Source organism: Zootoca vivipara, chromosome 5 (genome assembly GCF_965207765.1).
Source record: "Zootoca vivipara chromosome 5, rZooViv2.hap1.1, whole genome shotgun sequence".
NCBI classification, from domain to species: domain Eukaryota; kingdom Metazoa; phylum Chordata; class Lepidosauria; order Squamata; family Lacertidae; genus Zootoca; species Zootoca vivipara.
In genome coordinates, this window is record NC_142588.1 from 43,448,461 (window position 1) to 43,466,871 (window position 18,411).

Genomic DNA, 18,411 nt, shown 5'->3' on the forward strand with positions numbered 1-18,411 from the left:
AGGATGGAAACAGCTGCTGGCCACAGTGCGCTGCTGCCTGCCTTTGTATTTTGACTCTGTTCTCGATGTAAAATTGCTTCTACTGCTGCTTATTTGATTTTGTTTACTAAATCGTGGGTCATGCAGGGACCATGTGGATGTCTTACTGAGCTGGCTGGGCAGGATGCAGAGGAAATGATCTTGTGGTTGACTTCCAGTGGTTTGGACTGAGAACCAGAGACTACCTACCTAGTTCTCATTATGCCTTGCTTTGTGCTTCTTGTTGAATATGTCATTCTTCTAAAGCAGCGGTGAACATCCCTTCTCATTCAGGCATCTCTCCCTATCCAGGCAAGCAAGAGGCAGCATTGCACAGGCAAAAAAATCCAGATGGGCAAGGGGAACATTTGGTCTTCGAGATGTTGCTGGACTACAACTCCCATCAGCCCTCACCATTGGCCATGCTGGTTGGGGCTGATGAGAGTTGGAACCCAATAACAGCTGGGCAGCTACAGAATCCCTATTCCTGCCCTATGACCTGCTTCTCTGTATCTCATAACGTGATGTGAGCAAATATGGATGGATATCTCAAGGGATTTGGGAGATTCTGCAAGGCAAAACCAGTTCAGGTCACATTAGGCCAGTGGTTGCCAACCTTTCATGCTCCAAAGGCTAGCCATCTAATTAGACTCAAGAGTCATGGAGCTGATTTGACCTTTTAAAGTCTTGGGTCACATAAATCTTTCCTTGCTGATGAGAATGTTAGGTGAAAATGAAACATGCTTCTTTTATCAGACGGTATTTCCTGCCTTGCAACTTATCATTTCTCGCAGAGCTTATTACAGTTGGCTTGTCGTTCGCTTCCTACACCGAACACAGGTATAAGCTGTCTCATTGCATGTACAGGTGTTTGTGTGAAAGGCTGTCCATTGGTTGATTAGTACAGCTCAGTTGCCGTATAAATAAGTGCACAGGTACATAGAGTGTACACTCACTGACTGTAACCTGCAGTGCTGTATCCAGGCTTTATGTTCAGGTTTTCCAAAAAATGGAACAGGTGTTAAAACACATGAATTACATGGGGATGGTATCCCAGGGTTAACCACCAACATCTGCTGTAGCAGAGCTTGGAGATATCTTTACCTGATACCAGTGCTTTTTTTCTGGGGGGATGCCGGGGGGACGCATCTAATGGGAGAAGAAACTAAAAAAATTAAACATTTTAGTTTCTTCTCTAGCACGGTGAATTCCCAGTTCCGTTGCTACCCCTGATGGCGGCCTCATTTCCTGTTATGGTGTTTCCTGAGTCTCAGATGGAAGCGAGCGTTTAAAGTGTGAAGCAATGTGAAATGTGGGTGTGTGGTGTTTTACTGCTGAAAGTTTGGCCTCATTGAGGGGCAGTATTTCAATATGAGTAATGCATGTTCTTTGTACTTTTGTCCATTTACTGTATTTATTTTTCCTGATTTGAACTATAAAATTGTGATTTTCTTGAGTCAAAATGAGAGTACCCCTAAACATTTTTAAAGAAAGAAAGTACTGCCTGATACCATGGGGACTTGTTGCCACTCCAATGTGACTATAGTTGAATCATCTAAATCATCTAAGTACAACCAATATAATTAAGGCTCTTGTAACCTCTAGCTTTTGAGTACAGTGGTACCTCCGGTTACAAACTTAATTCATTCTGGAGGTCCGTTCTTAACCCGCAACCGTTCTTAACCTGAGGTGCGCTTTCGCTAATGGGGCCTCCCGCTGCCACCGCCACACAACTTCTGCTCACATCCCGGGGCAAAGTTCGCTACCAGGAGCACCTACTTCTGGGTTAGCAGAGCTCATAACCCAAAGTGTGCGTAAGGACTATGGTACGTAACCCGAAGTTCCACTGTACTGTAATGTATTGGTTGTGGGGCGGCCTTTGAAGACTGTTAGAAACTGTAGTTCAAAATACAGCTACCACGTTCTTGACTGAGATCTTGACCATCTGGTAGGAATATATCTTACCACTGGTTTCTGGTCCATATGTGAGCTTCATGGATGTTAAGGAATAGGATTTGAACTCATATCTCTCCTGCTCCAAACCGCTTCCTAATTGGTCTTCTATTGTGATCTAAAGACCTTTGGTCTGATTTCTGTGTCAGTTTTTGTTTTCTCCTTCTGACATACAGACCTTTTGTTTATTTGCTACTCAGTCTTTCCTATGAGGAGAAGTTACAACATTTGGGGCTTTTAATTTCAAGAAAATGTGAATAATAAGTGACACGATAAAAGTGTATAAAAATGATGACTGGTGTGGAAAAGTGGCCAGAGAAAGTGCTTTCACCTCTTTCTCGTAACACTAGAGCTTGTGGTCATCCAATGAATCTGAATGTTGGAAAATTCAGGAGAGATAAAAGAAAGTACTTCTTCACACTGTGCATAATTATAGTATGAAAGTCACTCACACAAGAGACAGGGATGACCAGCAACTTGGATGGTTTTGAAAGAGGGTTGGACAAATTCATGGTTGATAAGGCTATCCTCATCCTTAAGAGCCATAGATGGAGGCTGTATGCTTCTGAATCAATTGCTGGAAACTGCAAGAGGAAAGAATGCTGTTCTGCTCAGATTCTGCTTGTGGGCAGAGTAGATGGGCCACTGGCCTGATCCAGCAGGCTCTTCCTATGTTTATCTTACTGTGTTTTTAATGGTTATGTTAATTATATGGTATGCTTTTATTTTAAGTTGCTGATGTTATCTGCCTGAAAAACTTCACTTTGGAATGGAGGGGTGGGATGAAAAAACATTGAAAGAAATAGTGTGGCTGAGATGATTAACAATGTTGATTAACAAGGCAGGCAGGGAAATCATGAGGCTTAGAGGTTCCTCCTCACAGGGCTGCAATTTCCAGCCCTCTTAAACTACAGTACCCAGGATTCCTTGGGAGGAAGTCACAGCCTTTAAATGTGTGTTGGATGCACTTTAAATATACAATGTGGATATACAGGAACTATATGCCTTGGAGAGAACTTCTCTCTAAGCATTTCACTTGCAGAAAAGAGATCTTGGCCCACTGGTGACTGGAGAGCTCACCGTACCGAGCCAAGAACAGAAGGGTCAGATGGCTGAGGCAACCTTTAGCGAACACTTGTAATGCATTGTTTCCTCTGAGACTCCCTGAGCCTTTATTGCTCCTTTAAAATGGAATTTGCAGCCCTGAAAGGCAGAGGGATTTATTTTATTGTGAACATATTTTCCTACTGAAAATGGTCCATATGTTTAAGTATTTGATGAATGCTGCAGTACTTAATAATACTATTTACTACAAATATAGATAGATAGGGAGTAAGCAGGCAGTGTGTGTGTGTGTGTGTGTGTGTGTGTGTGTGTGTGTGTGTGTGTAGCATCCACATGCAAGCTTTCCACTGTCCAGATGTTCGTGCTCATTCTGATTCCTCCCATGTAAACATTTCCCCTGCAGACAAGCAACCTCTTAACGGTGACAGGAAGCAATGAATTGTTGTTGCTGCTAATTGTGAACTTTGTTGGTTCTTGGGAGAAGATTTGAAGATTTGGGGTAGAGAATAAGGCTAAAACAAGGAAAGTCATTAAATGGACGCTTTTCTGATGGCAAAATCTTTAAGTGATACAAATTACTTAGGAAAGTACTTTCGAGTGGATTGTAATTCTGCCACCACCAGAGCCATGAGTGGGCAGTCAAAAGTCTGAGATGAAAGGTCGTCTATTTCCTTTTGTCCAGTGTGAGGAGTTTGCAGGGGGCAAGGATCCTCTACCATTTCTGTGTGCTAGTATCCCCATAATTTATGAAATTAGTAAATGGTGGGGTTTGGTCAATGGATTTAGCAAGGCCTAAAAAATTTAAGTCAAGCCAGCTTCCTCAGGAGCTTGGTTAGAGAGGTGCTGTCAAAGAGCAAAGGCAGGTGATGACAAAGTCATTGCCCTGACAAAAGGTGAGACATTCAGTATCACAAAAGAAAGGAGAAGGCTATCAAAATTACAGGGGGTGAGATGTCACCACCTTTGAAACGAAGGTTGCCAGGGTGACAGGGGATGGATGCTGGAAGCAGAAGGGGAGGAGTTTTCTTGCAAGGACTGTTGGGAAGAAGCAGGTGGCAGTAGGCAGAACTCCATGCAGGGACTGAAGGGCAGCAGCCATGCTGGCTGGTTGGAGCAGGCTGTTACAGAGAGATGGTGCTTAGGATGCCTCTGAATCCAATGCTGGGCTGCTAGGAAGGACAAGCCCCCCTTGGTATTTTTTTTTTAAAAAAATATGTTTATTAAGATTTTTTAACCAAAAAAGCGCAAAAAAATAAAAAAGAAGACAAAAAGACAAAGAGAAAAAAATAACAATACAACTAAACATGGGCGTACCCAGGATCAAAACTAGGGGGGGGGGCAAGGGGAGGGGCCAAGGCACGGAAGGGGAGGGGCCACAAAGTGGGCGGGAACGGCGAACTCGCGCTCCGCCGGGCTGTGCCCCTCCCTAGCAGCAGGGCTGGTAGGCGGAGGCGGAGCCCAGCCCAGCGGAGCGCGAGTTCAGCGTTCCCGCCCGCCGCGCCGCGCTCTCTGGTTCCCCGCCGCGCTTGGCCTTGCCAGAGGGCGCGACGGGGAGCTGGAGGGAGGGCGCAGTGCGGCGGGCGGGAACGGCGAACTCGCGCTCCGCCAGGCTGTGTCCCTCCCTAGCAGCAGGGCTGGTGGGCGGAGGCGGAGCCCAGCCCAGCGGAGCGCGAGTTCGGCGTTGCCGCCCACCGCGCCGCGCTCCCTGGTTCCCCGCCGCGCTTGGCCTTGCCTGAGGGCGCGCCGGGGAGCTGGAGGGAGGGTGCGGCGCGGTGCGGCGGGAATGGCGAACTCGCGCTCCGCCGGGCTGTGCTCCGCCTCTGCCCACCAGCCCTGCTTCTAGAGTAGGGCAGCTGCCCTAACTTGCCGCATGGTGGGTACGCCCTTGCAACTAAACAAAAACAACAACAACACAATCTTATTGCAATCTTATCCCTGACTTCCTCGTCCCTTCCCGAGTCTATTCCTAATCTAATTCCACAGCTTTCACAATATTAAACATAATAATTGTACAATTTTCAAAATATCTTACTTTTAACTATTTCTATTAATTTCCCTTAGCCTTTAATTTTCCCCTAAAGAGATATACCTTTTTCCAAATTCCAAATTCTAACAGTCCCATATCCCATATCTTAATCCCATGTCCCACCCCTCCCCCCATTTTATTGCTTGTTTCATTAACCAGCAAAGAAATTGCCCCCCTAAATGCCTCTAGCTCTCCTTCATTCCTGATGTGATTTAAATGAATTACAGTGGTACCTTGGTTTACAAACACAATTGGTTCTGGAAGTCTGTACTTAACCTGAAGCGTACTTAACCTGAAGTGAACTTTCCCATTGAAAGTAATGGAAAATGGATTAATTCATTCCAGACAGTCCGTGGAGTACTTAAACTGAAGTGTACTTAACCTGAAGCCAACTTTCCCATTGAAAGTAATGGAAAGAGGATTAATCTGTTCCAGATGGGTCCGCGAAGTACTTAAACTGAAAATACTCAAACTGAGGCGTACTTAAACCGAGGTATGACTGTACCAAGTACATTATATCTATTAATCTGTAAAGTTTTATAGGCATGGACACTAAAATTTTGGCTTATGATTTGTTTGAAGGAGAGCCAAAGAAAGTAGGAGGTGCCTATGGAACTATCCAAAAACAGTGTTCTGGTTGACAACGATTTACCCACCCTTCACCCTAAGGTCCCTGGGCGAGTTTCAACATTAAAACACAACATTAAAAACAGTTGTTGTTGTTGTTGTTGTTGTTTTTAAAAAACCTTACAATCACAAAAATAATGTAAGTTTCCGGGGCAGGGGGCAGATTTGAGGCTGTTGGATGCTGTGGGGTTCTTTCTTTGCTGGTGGCAAGGGAGGTTCATGGGAGAAGCAGTAGATGCTGGTCCATGCAGGCAAATGAGGTTCTGCCCCACCAGACTCTAACGCCTGCCCGGAAACCAGTGTTCCCACTGTGGAAGGACGTGTGGATCCAGAATTGGCCTCCACAGTCACTTACGGACTTATTGTTAAAACTGTGTTTATAGAAGATAATCTTACTCAGCTACGAGTGATTGCCAAAGAAGAAGACCTGCTTGGCTTCTAACAGCCAGTTGAGGTGGTAGCACTGGCTTCCTCCCCCCCTCCCCCCTCCTCCTAAGTATCAGTGTTGCCCTTGTAGAACCTGCAGGGAGGAAGATGGGGACAAAACTACCGGTAGAATCAGTTGGCTTTGCCTGTCATTGGCCATCTACTGTTAGAAGCCTCCTGCTGCAGCAGCAGAAAGCTCCACAACCATAGCTGAACTGCCAAATGTTCACCTCTGTTTTATATAGTTGGATATTTTAGCAAGTGAGGAATAAGTGGAGTGGCTCTGCCAGTTTCTTGGAAATATTGGATTAGCCTTTATTAGAGTGAGGATCAGTAAAGTTGTTTTGGAAATGTGCTGATGAGTGGACCCTTCTGGCTTTCCTGCTGAGAGGAATCTCAAAGGGGTTATTTATTTTACCCATGGCATGCATGGGATAGATTAAGTCACTTAATTCTATTGGAGAACTGGCTTTACTCCAAAGACAAGGAAGATGTGGGTTTTATTAGTCTCTGGTTTGAGATTCTACTGTTTAAAAATGGTTTAGTGGATCTGATTTCTGTATCTTAGTATTATCAATGACCGTTGTTTGTTTGTGAAATAAGAGCACTCGAGTTTGCTCAGGGACCTCAGGTGAGGCTGGGGAGAGGAAGCTGAAGGGATTTTCAACTCCTGGTCTGATCATGTACTCAGTTTGGTTTAAGCTCCATCAAAGTCTTTGAGGCAAAAGTGTGCCTAGCTGTACTTAGGAACTGCAAATTGGGTTTCTAACCCTTGAAATTGAAATTGGTAGCATTCATACAAGCGGGGCAGAATTTCAAGTGATCACTGTGAACATGCTGGAACATTTGGTCTGTGCATGGGTGTTCTTGCAGAACTACAGTAACATAAATGATTATTAGTACAGTATTAGCATTAGCATTAGCTGGACCACATTGAATTATATTGTGATGGTACACATTTAAATTCTGCAGCCTGCTTTATATGGTCCCCTCTAAGTTTTCATTAAGACTCAAATCACAACCCTTCAGATTCTGCTAACGTACCGCATGTCTGCCTTGTTGGATCTGCTCCAATACTATCTGGCCTGTGGTATCTGTGCCATGTCCATAGGCTGTTCAGGCAGTTTCTGGCAAGATTTGTGATGCAGACACCTTGTTGAAGCAAAGCAGGTCTGCGTCTGGACAATGCCTGGAGGACTGACTACCAGGTGACACCCCCCCCCAAGCAAAATCCCTTGAGTCCTATGATGGAAGAAAGGTGAAATATAAATAATTTTTAAAAATCATATAGAAATAGTGGGGAGTAGTTAACATGGTTTCAGAGCAGGAGTTATTTTCCTGCTACGGTCCCTGCCATGCAGCCAATTATCTGGCCTTATTGTTTGTGCATAATTTAACCATGATTGAGCTTCAGTGTATCTTTGTCCCCACTTTAGGAGGGGTGTTAGCTGCTCAGCCAGTGATTGCTGCTTCACCTGCGGGGCAGGAATCCTGGAACGAAATCAATGCAAATAATAAATGACTGAATGAGCTACACTTAACGTGTAGCTCCTCCTTGGGCTTCCCTTCCATGCAGCTGGCTGCTGGCTACCCGGGGCAGCATGGAGAGAAAGTGGCGGTCCCACTGTGCAAGGGCAATAAGACCTACTAGCTTCTAGGGACTCTGATTTTTCCACACGGAGTTTGATATACCATCAAAAAATAGATCTGAATGCTAGTGCCATGTTCTCTCTTCACTTCTCTCCTGTTTTGAGGCTTAGACGGGAGCCTACCGACCTGGATACGCTTGTGTGACATGCAGCAAGGAACAGCGCTATTGCAGAGACCAATGTGCTCATGCAGATGTTGCGAATTTGGGAATGTGCCGTTTCCCTCCCTCTGGAAAAATTATAGCAAGTCATTTTTGACTGGCGAGAATGTTAGCTGTTAATACCACCTAGAGCTGATTTTCCAAGTCAAATATTTCAAATAAACAGACGATATGCAATCGGTTCGAATGCTTCCCTGTTCTCTACTTCCAGTTGCAAACTTGAACTAGCTTCAGAGTGATACTGAATAGTGAGAAATCACATTCTCTCCACATTCTCTTCTAGTAACACACACTACAATGGGTTTTGTTGATTCCCCCCCACCCCCCCAGGATCAGAGCCTTCCTTGTTTAGTTTGGCTGAATAGAGCAAAACAATAGGTTAAACTCTTATCCAGCATTCCATTGATAAGTTAGCTTTTTGTCCACTTCTTTGCTTTGTGACCTGAAATGCCATTAACATGATGGAATGGAATTTGGTCCACATGTTCATATCACAACTCTGGGTTACACGTAAGAACACCAGCTCGATCCTAAAACCTCCATAGTATATGACTATTCATAGCTGAGATGCCACCGGGCCATAAAATCTTTCCTAAATCCTACCTCCCCCCCCTATTTTCAAAGTTATGAGAAAAATGCAAAATGCAACCACTTAAAACGTGTCAGTTTTGCACATTCAGACAACCTTCTGCATTTCTAGCACAAACTCCAGAGACAGTCTCACCACCCATTTTCAGGGGAGGGATAATGCAAAGGCATTACGATGTAACATCCCATGAAGATTGAGAAATCGTGATAAAATGTTGCATGGTGTAATTCCTTTTTGATGTTAAAACACTTGCTCAACCCCATACACCGATCTTCTAATCTAAGGTGTCTACATATTATTTTACAGTATTGAAATGTGTTACATGCCTCAGATGGCACAACTGGGGGAGGCATGTGAGATCTGTCATCAGGATCGGCTCTGAGCTTTTTTAAAACTCAAAAGAGTAGCCACTATGATGAGGGGATAGTTTTTGACCCATTTCCCCATGCTGCTTCCATGATCTATTCTAACTGGAACACCACCTGCCAAAGCTGCTATTTGTGATGGAGGTGGGGAAGCGAAGAAACACACAACACCTACCAAACATTTGAAGCACATTTAAAGTACAGTATAGAGATTCTCCTAAAGAATCATGGGAGTTCTCATTTGTTAAGGGTATTAGGAATTGTAGCTGTGTGTGGGTAAACTACCATTCCCAGGACTGGGGGGGGGGAACCATGTGGTTTAAATGTGGGGTGGATGTGACTACAGGTAGCCATATGGTACCTATATGTTTTCTCCCATGAGACAAAAGGCAGGTAGTTTGGAGTTGAAACCATTTTCTCCCAGTACAGCCAGATGGAATTCCCCCCCCCGCATTTCCCTGACCATTCTCCATACTTTTCTCAAATAATAAAAGAAATTGCATTTTAAAAATTATCAGAGAAATTCAAAGAAAAAGATCAGAGAAAATACTGTTCAAGGGGGGGCACAGGTTTTTTTTGTTGCACTTACCTTACCTTTGAGGTAGCCGAGGGGTGTTTGTGAATATTCTTTTGTTGGTTTTGTAAGTAACCCAGTGATTTCCCCTCTGCAACCCCATTGTCTGAGGTTTCCTGTAAGTGCTCCTGATTTTCAGAAATTTTAAAAATAAAAATAAATCCTTCCCTTAAAACACACCAACTTCAGGTGCTAGGAAGTAGTCCATTTGGACTACAGCTCCCATCATCCTTCACCATCAATGGGCTGGGATCATTGAGGGTTGTAGTCCATAAAATGTGAAGGGAGCCAGGTTGTGGAATAGGACATATTTGATAAATGGGCACACTACTGTACTGTGCATCCATTGCATATACAAACTCTTTTCGGCGGATCTGTGTAGATAAGTGCTTTGCTATACTAGCAGTCCAGAAGAATTTTTTGTCCTTGTAGCTATCTGTGGCCTGATATTGGGAAAGGTGGTATCATTTACCACCCAAGCGGTCCCTTGCCTCAGTGATTGAGATGGAGTCAAATATCACACTTCTTCAAAATGTTTAATTGCGCATTCCTAACTCGTGCAGCCTTGGGCTCCCCCCAAGGCAAGGATGCTAATCTAATTGCTAGCTAAACCACCACCATAAGATCCTCCCCCGCACACTTGCCGCACGTTTGTTTCAGTCTGGTTTGGCAATCCCTTTGAAGCCTTAGAGGAGGTTATCTATGTTCTCTCCAGCAAACGCAGGCAGGGTGTGTCACTGCAAAGGTGCATGTGATAGCAGAATACAGGAATTTCTCCCAGAGGCCACGGTTGCCTCTCTGTTTGGTCTGAGTGCCAACAGATATGATCATTGGATAAGTATCCAAAATGCAATTACAGAAGTTTTGAGACAAGGGGCTGCTTTCGTTCATGTTAATGGAACAATTGAAAGCAAGCATTCTCCGGCTGCAATCTTAAGCACCCTTACAAGAGAGCAAAGCCCCACAAAACGTTGTGGAATGTATTTCAGACTAAACACACGTAAGATTGCACTGTCAGACTTTTTGGTAAGTGTGAAGTGTGCACTAAAGATTATCTTCTCAGTCTTTTTCCCCTTTGTACGCTCATGCTGAACTCCTCCATCTATAGCTGTCTGCATAGGGGGAAGGCTTTGATGGCTCAGTTATGCTTACAGCGTAACTCTACGATTTGCAGGGCGGGGAAATCAACATACAGGATTTGTCCAAAAAGGGATCGGAAAGCGCTCCAAAAGGACCTCTCCAAACTGAGTGAATGGATGGTGAAATGGCAAATGCAATTCAATATAAACAAATGTCAACTGAAGCATGTCATGGCAATTTTTTAAAAAATATATATCTGAATTTCACATATATACTAAAGGGTTTGAACTGGTGGTGACTAACCAGGAACGAGACCACAGGGTTGTAGTGGATAGCTTGATGAAGTTGTCAACCCAGTGTGTGGCAGCTGTGTAAAAAGCAAATTCCATGTTACGAATCATTAGAAAAGGAATTGAAAAGAAAAGTGCTGGTATCATACCACCATTATACAAATCTATTGTGCATCCACATATGGAATACAATGTACACTTCTGGCCACTTCACTTCAAAAAATGATATTGTAGAGTTGGAATGGCTCAGAAAAAAGCCACTGAAATGATCAAGGAGACAGAGCAACTCCCCACGAAGAAAGGTTGCGCCCTTTAGGACCTTTAAGTTTACAGAAAAGGTGAGTATGGAACAGCATGATCGAAGGTTACGCATGGCATAGAGAAAGTAGATAGAGAAAAGTTTTTCCTCTCTCACACACATAACACTGGAACTTATAGACATCCAATGATGCTGAATGATGGAAGAGTCAGGAGTGACAATAGCAATTAATAATACTAATGTTCAGAGGCAGTAATGCTTCTGAATGCCAGTTGGTGGGAACCGCAGAAGGGCAGAGGGCTCTTGTGCTCAGGTCCTGCTTGTAGGTTTTCCATAGTCATCTGAATGCCCACTGGATGAGCCATTGGCCTGATCCAGGAGACTCCGCATAAGTCCCGTGGTAAGCAGAAGGATGCTTGGAGGGGGTGGCTATCTCTCTAATGTTGTGTTATGCCACGCCCCCATGTAATCCCACCCCCATGAAACTCATTTTTGAGACTGGCACCCCAGCCTGCTCTCAAGATTTTAAATGCAGCCCGCCCCCCCGCTCTAGGGATGTTGGTGACTCGAGCTTACTGGAACCATGCGACCATGTTAGCTCCTAAAAAGGATATTGCAGCACTATTGCTCCTCCCTTGTCCTTTTAACACTGCATGGAATGGGAGCTAAGCAAATATTTGGCTTAGTAGTATGTCATCTGAACCCAGGATCATTAGACTACTGATGACTAATTCACCTATTGCCACTCTTCCTTGTAGCCTTCCCCATCCTAGTGTCTTGTGGACGTTGTTGTGATGCAATTCCCATCAGCCCTGACCATTGGGTATGCTGACCACAAGTGTATCAGTGTGGGAAAGGCTGGCATACTTGGTGAATGAGTCATCTGAAACTATTGTTGAAAGTGTGTGTGTTGCTAGGAGGTTTGGAGTGGTCATGTTTGTGACAAACAATTCAGATGGTCCACAAAATGGGATGGGGGAAACTTGTAGCCCCATGAAAAATGGAGCCTTGAATTTCTGGCACGGCTGCCCAGTAGAGTTTTGCTTCATTGCATTTTCACACCATAGCATTGGAAGCTCAAGCTATCAAATGGACAGGAGAGAAAGATCCCGGGAAAGTGTTCAAAGGCTTTTAAACATGCCATTCATCCACTGGAAGTGAGGGAGGGAGAGTCAACGGCATCAGGAAGTTTTTTGGCAAACCACCTGCGGTCTGCAGATCACAGGGTGAGAACCAATAATTTAGAGCAAACAAATAAACAGATCAACCACAGGTTCACCACAGAAACCTCTCCCACATCCTCTGGAGTGTGTAGTTTTTTGTTTTTTAAAAAAGAAATTTATTTCTGGGTTGTTGGTTTTTTTAAAAAAATACAATCCTACTGCAGTGACCCAAACTTGCTATCATTCAATATCATAATAGGCCTACATAGAAACAAAAGAAAAAGAAAATGGAATGTTTGGGGAATGCTGAGATTACTAAAGTAGTGTAATTTCTGGGGATCATTGAAATTTTAAGAACATTTTTGTATCAAATAATTAAAAAGCAATGTGAAGTTATGGGAGGGGATAGGAATGTCCACAGCAATGTGACTAGAAGCTTGATTGTAAAGGAATCTTCCTGCCACGTGATCATGGAGATAATCGCCATAGGAATGATTTGTGAAAGGTCCATGGATTGATTTCTGCTTGTCCAAGGGAGCTTTCCCTCCCTCTCCTCTCTCCATTTGGCTTTTGAAACTGCTTCCTCATCTGTTCTGGGGTTTCCTCCAACCACCTGGATCAGATTCAACAGAGGGGTGTTCCTGTAAGGAGGTGAGGGAGAGGAAGTTGTTGGATTCAATCAAATGTCATCATTTACATCTTTCTGGTTTAAAATGCTTATAATAATAATAATCCCAATACATGATAAAAAGGATTTCACCTGCACCCTTTTTTATCTGAGCTGGAGAGTCTTTCTCTTCACTGAACTTTATCACATAGTTCATCCACTTTAGCTTATGAAAGAGGCCAGGCAATGTTTGAATCAATAAACAGATTTTGTTGCATAGCAAGGCCCCCAAAACAGCTCCTCCTTAAAATAAATTCACACAGACACAGCCTTTTGGTTTAAGGTTATTGGGCAAAAATTTAGGCCACAACTTTATTAATTACAGCAATGTGAGCGGTATTGGCTTAGGCATCGGCATAGACTATATCAGACTCCTGCCCCCTTTGCAGGAAGTCAGTAAGGGGCACCGGAGCCTCTAGCCCTTGAAGGGAAAAGGGGCTGCTGTGGCGCCGGTGGGGGCGAGGCCCGGCTTAGGAGGCCATCCTCATTGCGGTGAAGGGGGCCTTCCTGCCCTGGCAAACTCCTGCCCGGCTGCTCCCTATCCTGGTGCAGCGCCGGTGCCTCCCCAGCCTTCCTCTCCGTGACGAAGGCGCCCGCCTAGGCCTAGCCATGCCTGAGGGGGAATCCCGCCCGGCTCCTCCTTCCTGCCTCCCTCTCAGGCCCACCATGTGAGCGAGCCTTTCTTGCCTGCTCCGTCTCCCTCGGCCCCGACGGCTGCTCCAGGGATGCTCTTACTGGCCGTGGGTGCCTCAGCCGCCGGCCCCAGCCCCACAATGGAGCCCCCCAACCCAGTCTTCAGGGACATCCTGGTGAGGGAGGGAAGGATCTGTGCCTCCGTCAGCAGCAGGGGAGAGGAACAACCAGGGAGAAAGCAGCCCTTTCTCACCGGTCGTTCCTCTCCCCCCGCTGCTGAGAGCAAGGACAGATCTCAGGGAGGGAAGGAGCCCTGACGGGGCTTCCGATTGACCATCCGCTCGCCCGTCGGGGGTGCCAATTGGTGCAGCCGCGTGATCCTCCCGTCGGGGCTGCCAATTGGAGTGCCCACCGGCGCTTCTCTGCCACTGCCGCCAGCCATATAGTTGGCAGGGCACAGCTGGTGGGACTCGTGGAGCGCCCCCGAGAGGCCGGCGCCCTGGTGCACCGCACCAGTAAGCCCAAAGGGAAAGACGTCTCTGCCTGCATCTCTCCTCAGTGTCCCCAGAGGCCTGACATGGCCCTAGCCATGGATTCCTTTAGCGGAATACCCTTGGTCAATGGAGGGGCAGGCGATGGCTGACCTCCCCTCCCCCAAAAATCAATGAGCCAATGCCTAACCACCAAACCTTACAAAGTTGTGATGATTGCTAAGAGGTAGTCGAAAAACAAGTGGCCAGTGCCAATCTGCCTAATGGAAAAAATTCCTACCTGTCCCCTGTCCCAAGACAGGCGACCAATCAAAGTCCAAAGCAAGGCCAGAGGACAGCTAAAATAAAGGGCAGGTGGGAGGGTGTTTGGCAGCACAAGGCAGGTGCTTGGCACACGCCTCGCTGCTGCTTTTAAACCCCCCATGACCACCCCGCTCAAAATGATTGGCCAATAGGCCTGGGGTGATCATGGTGCCACTCTGGCATGAAGACGTTACTCCGGCCATGCCAGGGTGGGGAGGAACCGGTTTGGGGGAGTGCCCACAACCAGGACCATCTTAAAGATGATCCCACTTGTAAGATTCACCACTATGTGATGGTCATCGTCTAGATTATTCAAGATTCGAGTTAGGGGCTCAATTTTTTATCTCTATACCTTTTATTTGGAAAGTAATCTCAGCTGCCTAAAATGACCTTTATGGTGACAACACTAAAACTGTGGGATTTCCCATGTTAGGGATGTCCTAGGGTCCGTCCCCCCACTTCCATCAGCAAGTGAAGACTTTCAACTTCTGGTCAAAATTTGACCTAGCAGGTTGTTCTGTGTTTTAATTCTTCTTAGCTTGCTAGCTTTGGGGAAATTATCCGCCATCATTTTGAATTGCATTATTGTGTTATTGATTGGTTTTTAATGTTTTAAGGATGTTGCAAGTAGCCTTGGGTATATTTCAAAGCCATTATTGAATAGCATAGGAAGCAGCTGCCACCGTTATACATTACAGAGCGGATTCCATCTTTCTTTCTTTACTTACCTGCCTGGATTTCTCTTCCCTGGCACCCTTACTTGTTGGCATGGTTGTTACTCTTGGCTATTTGTGTCAGGAGTCCTCAGGTAAGGTATCAGTTAAGGATCTAGGCCAGGCATCCCCAAACTGTGGCCCTCCAGATGTTTTGGCCTACAACTCCCATAATCCCTAGCTAACAGGACCAATGGTCAGGGAAGATGGGAATTGTAGTCCAAAACTCCTGGAGGGCCGAAGTTTGCCTGATCTAGGCAGATATTGCTGGACTCCTACTCCCACCATTCTTGACTATTGACCATACTGACTAGGGCTGATGGAGTTGAAGTCCAACAAGATCTGAAGAGCACCATTTTGGCTACCCCTGGGCATGGTTGCACCATGCTGCACATCTGAATTATGGTCTCCCTGTGTGAGGTTCATATCATCATGTGTTTTGGAGGTTAGTCTGGATTACATCTGAACAGGCCCTTCCAGCCCCGATTAGTGGGTTGTGCCCAAGTGGTTGCACCAGTAGAACTGCCAGAGATAACCACTGTGGCTCCGACTGTTTCCCTTGCTACAGAGATTACTCCCTACCTGGATTCCTTGGAGGGAGAATGGGAGAAGAGGGCTTAATCCTTTCTCTCCCCTTCCCTATAAGGAATGTGCTGTAATTTGGTCTTTATAAAATGAGAACAAAAGAGAATAGGTAAGAAGCTTCAGCTGTAAGACAAAATCAGAACTAAGCTAGGAGCACCTTTAAGGCACAGAGAAATCTTGAACTCTTAACAGGGAAGAAGAATCTGTTGGGAGTGTTAATACTGTGAACCTTCCACTCATGCTCAAGCCTCCTGAGACCACCTTTGAAAGGAACCTGAACTATGAATGAATGCTGTCCCACTCCTCACAGCTGGGCTGTGTTTGGGAGCTGTACCATTCTCCATCATGGTAATATGGGCAATGTAGAGGTGTCAAATTTTGGGAACGAAATTCTGGGTATTGGGCCTGTGGCTGATGTAAAGCTATGCTGTCTATGGGGATGTGACTGTCAACTGAAGTGGTATAGGATCTGGCATGAATGTGCCACCTACATCCTGCCCACAACTCAAGCCCATTTAGCTTGTCTGACTGTATAGCTTTGCCAGTGAAATGGCTCATTTATGAATGCGTTCCACCAGTGTATCTGAGGTGCTTCACCGGGGTGAATCTGTTATGATGGCAGCGGGACTATTTCAATGGTCTCTCGGGGCTTCCACCAGTTTCTAATAATGACTCTTGTTTGCCTGGATGGAAGCTACAGAAGAGTGTGTGAGTGTGTGGAGAAATTTGCCTACTGTACAATGATCAAATTTATATCCACTGGCCCACCCACTGATTTTTGTCTCTGGCCTTGTCCACCAGTGGCTTGTGGTCCCTGGCAGGCTACCCAAAGGGGAAAATGGCCCTTGGGAGCAAAAGATTGCTCACTCCTTCTAGCTTCTGAATGCCCTACATAAAAATTACTGGCTGAGTTCTGTAAAGTCTGGCAATGCAAACTGATTTATCATATTATTTCCATCATTTCCAAACTTCCACTTTAACCTTGACATTAATGGGGTGATATGATCCTTATTTTGTGACAAGTGAACATGAAAAGAGATGGAGATGCTTAGGAGAGAAAAAGAACAGTTAAAACAAATAAGAGAATAAGCCAAGTTTTTTGTAAATGCGGCCAGTAACTTGTGCAGTCTGAACCTAATACCCACTCTTGTCTAGATTTGTGCTCTGTTCGGGGGTGCTGGGGAGGCATTGCAGCATCATATGAAATACTTATCAAACAATTAACCTTTAGCTGATTACCCAGATATTGCTTAGTATTAATGACACTTTTGTTTGGGCAAAGGTTTCGTGACACTTTTGCATTGCTTGCACCCCATTACCTTCTCCCAACTTCATCAGGTTTAGACTTCTGAAGGACAGGGTGAGAATAGAAAGCTTTAGGTTCGTTCACAAAATACGGATCACACAGCCAGCTGCAAACTACTTCCTCTCGCCCTTGCTGAAATAATTTAGTTCTGACCTTCACTGGATAACTCTGTCCATTTTCACAGCTGGGAGTCACAGTTGTCCATATTCCATAAACACATCTGAGAAGTCCACATGGATTGCTTATTGTTACGTTATTCTTGCAGTTTATTTTGCTTCTTTAGATTCCAGGTATAAAAAGAGAAAGGGTGTAGTCTTCTGTTTGGCTGACTCTCTGACTTGAGCCTTAACCATTCTGCTTGTCTCTTGACATTCCTCTTCTATCTTTCATTTTTCAATTATACTGTCCCTTTTAAGGAATTTGTCATCCCTACTCTCTTGGAGAATGCAACCATTTCTGTTCAAGATGTGTCAGCTTCTCTGTTTTCCTCCCTACTCTCTTGGAGAATGCAACCATTTCTGTTCAAGATGTGTCAGCTTCTCTGTTTTCCATAATGTAATTGGCAGCTTGTTTCTACATGCTGAGTAGGTGGGAAAACAGATTGCTGAATGTAAGGCTTTAGGGAATATAACTCACAAGCGAGAAATTGTCCTTTTCTGTGCTGTAGCTTTTAAAATTGCATAAATGGTTAGTGTGAACCTGCATATTCTTCTTTTCTCTGAAGAGCTAGATTGGTGAATAATGATATAGTGTGTGTACCAGCTTGATGTTTATCATTTTTTGGTGCATTCCTATATTTTAAATTACATTCTTTAAACTTTTTATTTAAAAGGCATAGCAACTATTTTGGATCCTGGTGGCATTTTTATTAGTGAGAAATGGTTTTAAGTTTATTGTGAATGCTGCATGGTATTTAGAAATGGCAAGCTATTTAGAAATGCAGTCATAGTTTTTCTAGTAGATTTGATATTTACTTACGGTCCAAGAGCTTCCCTCTTTATTGCTTTTCAGAGCAAAATATTTTGAAAACTAGTGCATTGCTTGAAATTGCCCTCTATCCCAACCTTAATCATGCATTACAACTTAACAATGAAGTCATATTCTCCAGTTAAAATAGGGACGTTCTGTTCCTTACCCTCCAACATTTCTCTGATGAAGATAGGGACGTCCTAAGGAAAAGTGGACATTCCGGGATTAAATCAGAAACTGGGATGGCTTCTGTAAATCCGGGACTGTCCCTGGAAACTTGGAGGGTCTGTGAGGGACACTTGGAGGGTCTGTGAGGTAAATGATCTGAGCGTAGAATTTACAGCACACAACAGCCATATGTTTATTAGAGACTATGGCTTCGTATGCACCACACACAGCTTGTTGTGCATTGAAAACACAATGTTTCCCCAATGAATCTTGAGAAATGTAGTTTACCTTCCCCAGAATTACAATCCTCAGCACTCTTAACAAACTACAT

The 18,411-nt window shown here is 44.7% G+C and overlaps 1 protein-coding gene across 1 annotated transcript in view; it reads left to right on the forward strand.

Annotated features, from left to right (window-relative positions):
- Positions 1–18,411, forward strand: part of FGFR2 (fibroblast growth factor receptor 2) — a 139,463-nt gene that overhangs the window by 262 nt on the left and 120,790 nt on the right. The gene's annotated exons all lie outside the window — the stretch shown is intronic.